Source organism: Saccostrea cucullata, unplaced genomic scaffold (assembly GCF_032062105.1).
Source record: "Saccostrea cucullata isolate Sc308-1 unplaced genomic scaffold, CSIRO_AGI_Scuc_v1 ctg3300, whole genome shotgun sequence".
Taxonomy (NCBI): domain Eukaryota; kingdom Metazoa; phylum Mollusca; class Bivalvia; order Ostreida; family Ostreidae; genus Saccostrea; species Saccostrea cuccullata.
The window spans coordinates 7,274-16,638 of NW_026933293.1; the positions used below are offsets into that span (position 1 = coordinate 7,274).

A 9,365-nucleotide genomic window follows, 5' to 3' on the forward strand; every position below is an offset into this window, starting at 1 on the left:
ATTTATTGGCTTAGAATTATCAAACTTGGTCAGCAGATGCATCTTGGGACTCTAAAAAATGTCAACCAAAATGTAGGTCACGATGACCTACTTTCGACATTTTATGGCTATATTTAAGTATTCTACGGTACTTATTGGTTTAGAATCATCAAACTTTGTCAGTTGATGCATCTTGGGTTTTCTGAGAATGTTGACCAAAGAGTAAGTCACAGTGACCTACTTTTGAATATCTCGGGTATTTATTGGCTTAGAATTATCAAACTTAGTCAGCAGTTGCATCTTGGGACTCTGAAAAATGTTGACTAAAATGTAGGTCACCATGACTTACTTTCGACATTTTATGGCTATATTTAAGTATGTAAGGTATTTATTGGCTTAGAATAATCAAACTTTGTCACTTGATGCATTTTGTGATTTCCAAGAATGTAGACCAAAAAGTAGTTCTAATTGGCTAAGAATCATCAAACTTTGTCAGGTGATGCAACTTGGGTCTTTAATAGGATACTTAGGGTTAGAGGCTTCAAATACAAGTGATAGGTTGTACAATTTATCAGAAGAGCGATTCAAGGCCCTTGGGCCTCTTGTTTTTCTCTCCAAAGTTAAAACAAAGAAGGGTAACTCCATCAATGTTGGTTATTTAAGTTACAAAAACGTACTGGCGGCTTGCACCGACAAAGTACAGACGTGATGTCACAGTAAATTATGATAATTAAGGTAAGGTTTGCGTTTACAGGGAGATAACTCTTGCGAATCACCAAAGCGTTTGAAACAGGCGACTTTAAACCAGCGATGCTAAGCATCTCGGTAACGAATTTCCTCTGTCATACTTGATGTTTGTTGTCACTTATTGTAAGGACTAAAAACAAAGGACGTTTTAAGGAGAAAGTCTTATAACAAATGAAAGCATAGGAATCTTAAAAGCCTTTGAGATTAGCGTGATGCATGTGGATGAACCAATAAAGGAGGACTTGTTTATTTTCGATACGGAATGTGGCATTGAAGTTGTAGGCCATTCCGATCAGAAGAAAGTTATCGACGCATTGTGCTGTTGTGTGTTTCTCGCTTCACCACTACACTAAAATTTTAAGTGAGAATGGGAAGGAAAAAAGAAAAGACCTGAGAGTATCCTGTAAAGTATTATGCTTTATGCAGTCCGAACAGGGAAGAAAAGTCACGGTGCATTTGACCATGTCCAATGATGATGTTGACAGTTTGATTGTTGATAGTATTTTCATCAGGTAATTATTTAACTATTCATTTTACTGAAAGTTATGAATGATCTTCTGACTACAGATTTAAAAACGATGAATAAACGGTACAAGGATGTCAGGATGTGGCATCAAAATTGCCAAAAAATAAAAATGCATTCATTCAAGAAATTATGAAAAAAATCCTTGCTTTTTAGGCCTAATATTTGTAACATTATTGGAACAGGTATTCAATTGTTCAAGTTACCTTTTAAATGAGGTTTGATTTTAATTAATATCTCATTTTTTAATTAATACAAATTGTGCATGACAAGAACATTAATTTTCTTGATCAAGCATTTGCATTTCACTAATTCAATCTACATGTATAAATTGTACAATAATTTCATATTGATTCTTCATTGATTATATTGGAAATTTCATTTCATTGAGTGAATGAAATTCAGTCCAATTCCTTATGCAATTCCAAAAATGCAATTCCTTAAATGTTATTGTTAAAATGAACACATATGATTTCAGATCAATTGGGTCATTAATTGGAATAGATAAGAACAAAAAAAGTACATGTACTTCAGTGTTTCCTTAAAAGATTTGTGCCATCAATCAAAGTAGAGGTCATCCCATATCAGCTCAAGAATATTAAAGAAAGTTGGATGGATCAAGCTAAGATGTTGAACCAGACATGGCAAAGTCAATGGAGATTTGGAAAAGAAATGATGTTTTGTTGTACCCAATGCATATTTTTAATATGTCTATAGATTATAGAAAAAAATTTAATGTTTAACAGCATCCTATCTACCTGGTAGTATATACATGCTGTTTTCAATATATTTAGAAAATATGTGTATGTGATGATTGCAGTGCATGCTCTATTTGTCCATCTTTGAATTTGTTTTCAGTAAAATAAATGTATACATTAAGGTATTAATTGAAGGTTGCTTTTGTCTACACTTACAAGTAACAAGTTTCTTAAAAGGGTTATTTTGTAAAATTGCAAGGAAATTAATACATGAACAATTAAATTTAATATTTTTATTCATTAAATTTTGTTTTTACAAGTTCAAGTTCATTTATTCACTCAACACCATTTTAATACATGGTACATGAGGACAAAGAGAAATATTTACAACATATATATATAATCAGGTCAGAGGTATATAAGTATAAGATATACAAAATCAAGAAATGAAAAGGGAAAAAAGAAAGAAAAAAATGAAGAAAAAAAAATGGAAAAATCACATGTGATACATATAATAATAAAATGAATGAGGGGAACAAATCATGGAGGACAGACTAAGTCATATATTTTTAATATAAACATTTTTTGTTTTGTCATCAGTTGGGAAAATTTAAGAATATTTGGTCTTGTAAAGTAGTATTCATTAATATATTTCTTTCTTATATTTGACAGTGCAGAACATTCAAGTATAAAATGGAATTCATCAGCAACATGTTTATCATTACAAAATGTACATAATCTTTCGTTTAATGGTGTGCATGCCCATCTTCCCAGCTCAACTGGTAGACGGTGATTAGTAGTACGGAATTTGACAAGTATTTTTCTGAATTTTAACGGCAAAAAACTTAAATAATTTTCGCCCTCAAATTTTGTTTTAAAAGCTTTATACAAAATACCTTTAGAGGAACTATTAATATCAGAATGCCATTTTTGTATAAATTGGTCCTGTAATCTTTGTTTAACAACAGAAGTAACCCAATCTTGACTAATATTATGATAAAACTGTTCATTCCAAATATGAGATAGTCCACATGAATCAAAAATATGATGAACACAGTCAATCCAAGGATTTTTACCAATTTCAGATTGTGAATTAGCAATTAAATATTGATATAATATACATGAAATTTTCTTCTCTGTGCAATTCAATAGTTTACACCAGTATGATACTATTCTTGGATATATAATGATAGATAGTGGAAAACGTCCTGTTTCACCATAAACCATATAATTCGGGGTACTACTTTTCAAAATACAGAATATGTTTTAAAAATTTTAAGTGTACACGTTCAATAATATCTAAATTTTCAAAACCCCAGATTTCACAACCATAAAGTAACACTGGTAAAACCATTTTATCAAACAAATCGAATTGACATTCTATAGGGAGGTTAAATTGTCTTATTTTCCTGATTACACCATACATTGCTTTTTGGGCTTGGTCACAGAGATGTTTCTTTGCTTTTAAAAAGGAGCCAGATCTTGAAAAAATGATTCCAAGATATTTAAATTCTTTTACAGTTTCTAGACTCTTGTTATTATAGTAAAATACCCTTTTGCACAAAGGACCTTTTGAAAAAATTAATATTTAGGTCTTCTCAATATTTACTTGTAATTTCCACTCTGAACAGTAACTTTCAAATTCATTCAAAGCATTTTGTAGATCCTCAGGAGTTTCTGCTAAAATTACAGTATCATCAGCATATAAGAGTATAAGAAGTTTCAAATAAACACATAAATCATTTTCTATTGAAGTTGTAAGGCTTTGTAAACCGATTATATTCCTATCAACAAGATAATTCTCTAAATCATTAATGTACAAGGAGAATAAAAAAGGAGATAAGTTTTCTCCCTGCCGGACTCCGACATTACAAAAGAAAAAATCGGTTGTTGTGCCGTTCATCTTTATAAGTGATTTAATTCCCTGATACACATTTGTAATATACGTTAAGCATTTGCCTTTATTTCCATAATTTAAAAGTTTACTCCAGAGACCATTTCTCCAGTGTCAAATGCTTGCTTGAAATCTATAAATTAAAAGCACAAAAAAGTGTTTTCGTACACTTCATCAGTGTGTTTGATAAAAGAATGTAAACTGTCAGAATATGGTCTAGAGTAAAAAATTCTTTTCTAAAACCTGCTTGATTCTCTTGAATAAGTTTAATCTCATCTGCGTACAGTTCTTACCAGGACCTAATATGCTCAAATAAGTATTTCTGAAAACTGAAGAGTTTTGTAAATAAAGCTGCAGTGAACATTTAACAGTTTAAAATATGACACTTGGAAATTGAAAGGTTGTTAATTTAGTAGGAATGATAAGACCAGTTTAGTAATCAACTAAAATTAAAATCTTTCACAAATACATGTAGTTTATTTTAAAATTGTTTACATTTATAATCTTTTAATTTTTTTCTGAATTTTGATTTTAAAAAGGAGAAAAAAATTTTATATTTAAATTATTATTTCATGGATATCAAGGAGATATATCTATCACTGTAACATTGTTTCTTTTTCCCTGTTCTTGACAAATATTTATGACAGTGTTATGTCATTTTGCAGAATTTGCCTTTTCTCTGAAATCAGAAGTACTCTGTAAACTCATTAAAGTATGAATTGAAGTCACTTAGAATTCATCTTTATTTTGTTCTGTCTGATATTTCAATTTAGATTCTCTGACTACCTAATCCAATGATTGAGCTAATGTCCATGAAGTGTAGAAATAGGCTGTCTTTAAGATATGTTTGGTTGTCTGCCTCTCCAGACCGACTGACTAAAATGACCAGACTGAAATTTTTTTTTCAACGCAGGGCCATATTTTTTCTTTTTATTCCTCTTATTCCCCGTAAAGAAATGTTGTTGAAGATTTTCTCACCTACCGACCCAATAATTTTACCCAGAGTCAAGAGAGGGCAAACAAACATTACTTTCAAGATAGCAATTCTACTCTTCGAAATAAAGAAATCATTTAATTATAAAAACAGCAGCTTCGTGGATGCAATGCTTACAACATTTCACTCAAAAGATGGCATTCATATATAATGATAGTCACGAGACATAACTGAATAAAGATATTTTGCTACGAAGATGTCTAGAAATTACTGCATGTTGGAATAACTAAATCAGCATGAGGTCAAATTCAGAGGCTTTTAATTGGGTTAGTTGCAACATGTTCTGAACTATGTTTATAAACATATACATGTACTTCTAAAGGTGTTGCAGTATAATTCATGGACAATTTCATCAGAATATTCAGATGTAAAGATTGCCATAAATACTAGATTTCTTCCATGGAATAAATTTTTAGACCATCTTGTAGCACAGGAGGAGTTTTATTTTGAATATTTTTGGCCAAGTTTTGCTTAAAAACAATATCAAAAATACATTTAGTCTTTAACATTCACCATGACAAGGTGATATCAATGTTGTCTTTATAAAAGTAGAAAAAGCCTGATTTTTGTGTTCCGAACCCATAATATAGCCCCTGTTTCCATGGAAATAATATTGGGGACATACATATTTTTTTGGTTCAAATTATTTAAAATGATCTAATTAATAACTTCATGGAATTTGATGGAATCGTAAGATATGTAAAACGTTGATTTTTATATTTTTGTTGCCATGGCAACGGTTTCACTTTATCAAGGAAAATTGAAAAATCTTCTTTTTTACCCAATTTTTCACATTTTTGATAACGGAAAATTAATAGTTTAAATAATAGAAGCATGAATTATACTAATTCAGGTCATTTTAATTATAAAAGTTTGATAATTAATAAAATAAATCAATTTTTCAATGAAAATAATATTCGAGGTGAAATATGAAATACGTTAAATTTGGCGTCTTTTACTAAAAAAATGGGACGGGCAATATCTTTGAAAATCATATTAAATGATGAAGCTAATCTCCCTGAATAAATTGATATATGGCATGTGTGCATATTAAAAAAAATAACAGTTGGAGGGAGACGCAAACCTTACCTTAAGAACACCAGTGGTACACGGGACACGTTTTCAAATCTCTAAACCAATTCATGCTAATTGGCTAATTACCACCCACACTAAATTCGCACTGAAAATTGACCTCATCAAAGGGGCATTTGAGCGTGTTGGACTATAATGTAAACACTACTTAAATTTGACATTTTTATTTATCATTTTATTACTTATTGTATATAGTTAACGATGTCCTTGATACTAAATACTTTTTTGTTTTGTTTTTTTTAATTTTAGTTTTGTGTCAATAACCACATACAGATTATCTTCTTTGTGCGCGATCAAATGGACACAAGGGAACATGTAACGGTTATTTTACGATATCAGTTTTAATAAATCATAAAAACATATGTTTGTATATACGTTCGTTGGGATGTAAATTTGTGGGTCAGGGTTACCCACGAACATTGGTCCCCCACGAACAATGATGATTTCACAGTAATTTAAATTATTCATAGTATTTAAAATAAATTGTTATATAACAACTGTTTTTTTTTCATAGTACTAGAGTACATCGATATACTTAAATTAATTTTGCAGATTCCCTGAAAATCACAGTTTAACACTGATTCCCTGCAAAAATGGTGCGCCAGTTTTATGAACCAATACATACCTTTTAGAAACGCTTAACATATTCTCCTAATCATATAACTATACTATTCCTATTATTTTTGCTCTGAGAGCATGCATGAATTATACTGAATAATACCATTATGAATTATACAGGGATATTTTTTTTGGGGGGAGGGTCTTTTCATTTACAAGATAAAATTTATTAGTATTCACCTTTGTAGCGGCTAATTCAGGATCTTTAATTTCATCATTGTCTTCACCTTCACGCAACTTTTCTTTAAAAAGGAAGACCTAATCAAATTATTAGGTAATTTAATAACCTGTTGCACGATACATGTGTCTACCAGGATTAATATAAAAAGAAATATTTTGCTATTAAACTCTAAATTCAGGATTCAGTATGGTATGTTGAAATCAATTGCTTGTCATCGTCATTCATATGAGTACAACTTGATATCAACTTTATAGATATGTATGATAAATGAAACTCGCAAAAAACCGATTCATCACTCGCAGCTCCGTCGGTTGATGTTCCACTGCAACTGACCTTCCTCCGTCTTTTTCGTCGTTTTCCCTTGTCTAAGAAAAAAAAAAGTCTTACCTAAAAGCCCTTAAGTGTTTTTTTTTATATATTATCATATATTAAGGGTGTGTATTTATCTTTAAGTTAGCCTTTACCATATTTACATCCTACTTCGACTGCCTTCTTTACGCTCCCGCTTCGTCTTCGTTTAGGGGTTGAGACATCTACAGTAAGGAAGAAAATCGATAGTTTGTTATTTTTACTTTAAAGCATTTCTTTTAAAGATCACTAGAATGAATAATAATAATAATTTTTGTATTATTATTCCTTAATTCAATACCATGCCATTTAACGTTTCCATACGTTTGCTCAGTAACGACATTAGAGGTACGTTTTGATAACAGGAACTGAAGTTCGTCAGGAGCAAACTTAAACAATCATCGCATGACCCTGAGGTCTATGGCCTTTGGGAGTTAGATAAAAATATATATGCAACTAATGAAAGGGTATGACATTTACTACAGAATATATCTATTGTTGTTTACGTACGAAGTTCTACCTAACAATAACCATGGAATCGTCAGTTGACAATGTTTGAATTGACGGGGTAGACAGTATTTCCCTAGGTTCCTCCGCAATTGTTTTAGACACGCCGGACCCACATGGAATTTTAGATGTCGTGGCCATGTGCACTTCTTTTGGTCTCGTTGCGTTTGAGAGATATTTTTAATCCTCGTTCTTCGAACTCTTTAGTTCTTTTCCTGACAGGAGAGGTTCTCCCCTTTCAAATTAAAATCAAAGTACAGAGAGCCGGGCTCATTTACATAGTAGAATGGATTTCATACATAAATCACGCTTATATTGTGATGAAAAAATTATTTTAAAACTATCAATATAAATGATAAGACACTGACAGTGAGTTTTTCAATCCTAATACCACGGTCCGATTTTGTCAGAATCAGAATTAATCTGGTACCGCAGCAGAATATAAACAAACAGGTCAGTCTGTTTCCCTCTCCTGCTTTACCTAGCTCGTATGTGTAGAGAACTACGGTAACACTGATTATCAAAAATCCTTACGCTAATGAACTATGTTCTTTGACTTATGAGGTTTTCAAAGTCATTACTACTAATGTTTATTTTATATAGATAAAACTTCGTTTTATTTTTGTTGCTTTATTTAGCGTTTGTATTATCTCAAATGCGGTTGAGAGTAAGAACTTTATTTTTGCACGTAACTTTAAAATGGCGACTATGGGGTCAACATCCTGCCTTGAACAGGATCACATAAGCCGGCAATTGCTCTTTGAGCAATAAGCCCGGCTAAAAAATCCCCAGATCCTGCTAATTTCATTAGCTGTCTCTGCTGGCCTTCATTCATACAAACAAAATGAATTGACATCTGAAGTTTTGGCAGGGAAGTCAGTCTCTTTATTTGTTTGAATATCTGCTTGATGGCAGTTGATTTTATTCGCCGTTCATTTGAGATCACTGCTTTAATTTCCTCTTCTTCCGTTTCGTAGGATTTTGACTGACAAACATTATTATTTTGTAATTGACTTGTTGATCTACAAAAAGTCACTTATTGTTTGTGAAATACGTCAATTATCAAAATATTGAAGTCGGGGCAATTTTACTGATATTGATGTTTCTTTGAAATTTTGTATTTTGCTGAAAAAATATCAATGGCATACATGGATATGTTTTTGACTGAGTACTAACCAGTTTATTATACCCCCGCTCCGAAGGAGAGGGGGGTGTTTTACCCTTGTGTGTCCGTCTGTATGTCTGTCCGTCCGTCTGTCTGTCCGTAATAAATTTTCGTCGCAGTTTTCTCAGCAACCACTCATTGCAGAAGCTTGTTTTTATGTGCCCGGATCGATAGATCCCGGGTGTATATTGTTTTTGTCCTGTCTGTTTATCTGTTTGTCTTTCTGTCTGTTGTCAACTTTAACCTTCGCCATAACTTTTGAACCATAAGAGATAGAGACTTCATATTTGGTATGCTTACTTCACTACTAAAGTCCTTTCATATGACAGCAAGGTCAGTGACCTTGTGACCTTGACTTTGACCTATATGCTAAAAATAGTTTTTTTCCAGTTTGTCATAACTTTTGAACCATAGGAGATAGGGACTTCATATTTGGTATACTTACTCCACTAATAAAGTCCTTTCAAACGTCGACAAGGTCAATGATCTTGTGACCTTGATTGTGACCTGTATGCTAAAAATAGCTTTTTACACTTTTTGCCATAACTTTTGAACCATAGGAGATATAGACTTCATATTTGGTATGCATACTCCACCGATTAAGTTCCTTCAAATGACA

At 31.8% G+C, this 9,365-nt stretch overlaps 1 long non-coding RNA gene across 1 annotated transcript; it reads left to right on the forward strand.

Annotated features, from left to right (window-relative positions):
• The first annotated feature begins 897 nt into the window (after positions 1-897).
• LOC134237937 (uncharacterized) lies at positions 898-4,667 on the forward strand. Its single transcript, XR_009985900.1, has 3 exons — positions 898-1,238; positions 1,728-2,256; positions 4,128-4,667. It is a non-coding gene; the product is annotated as an uncharacterized LOC134237937 (long non-coding RNA).
• The last annotated feature ends 4,698 nt before the right edge of the window (positions 4,668-9,365 follow it).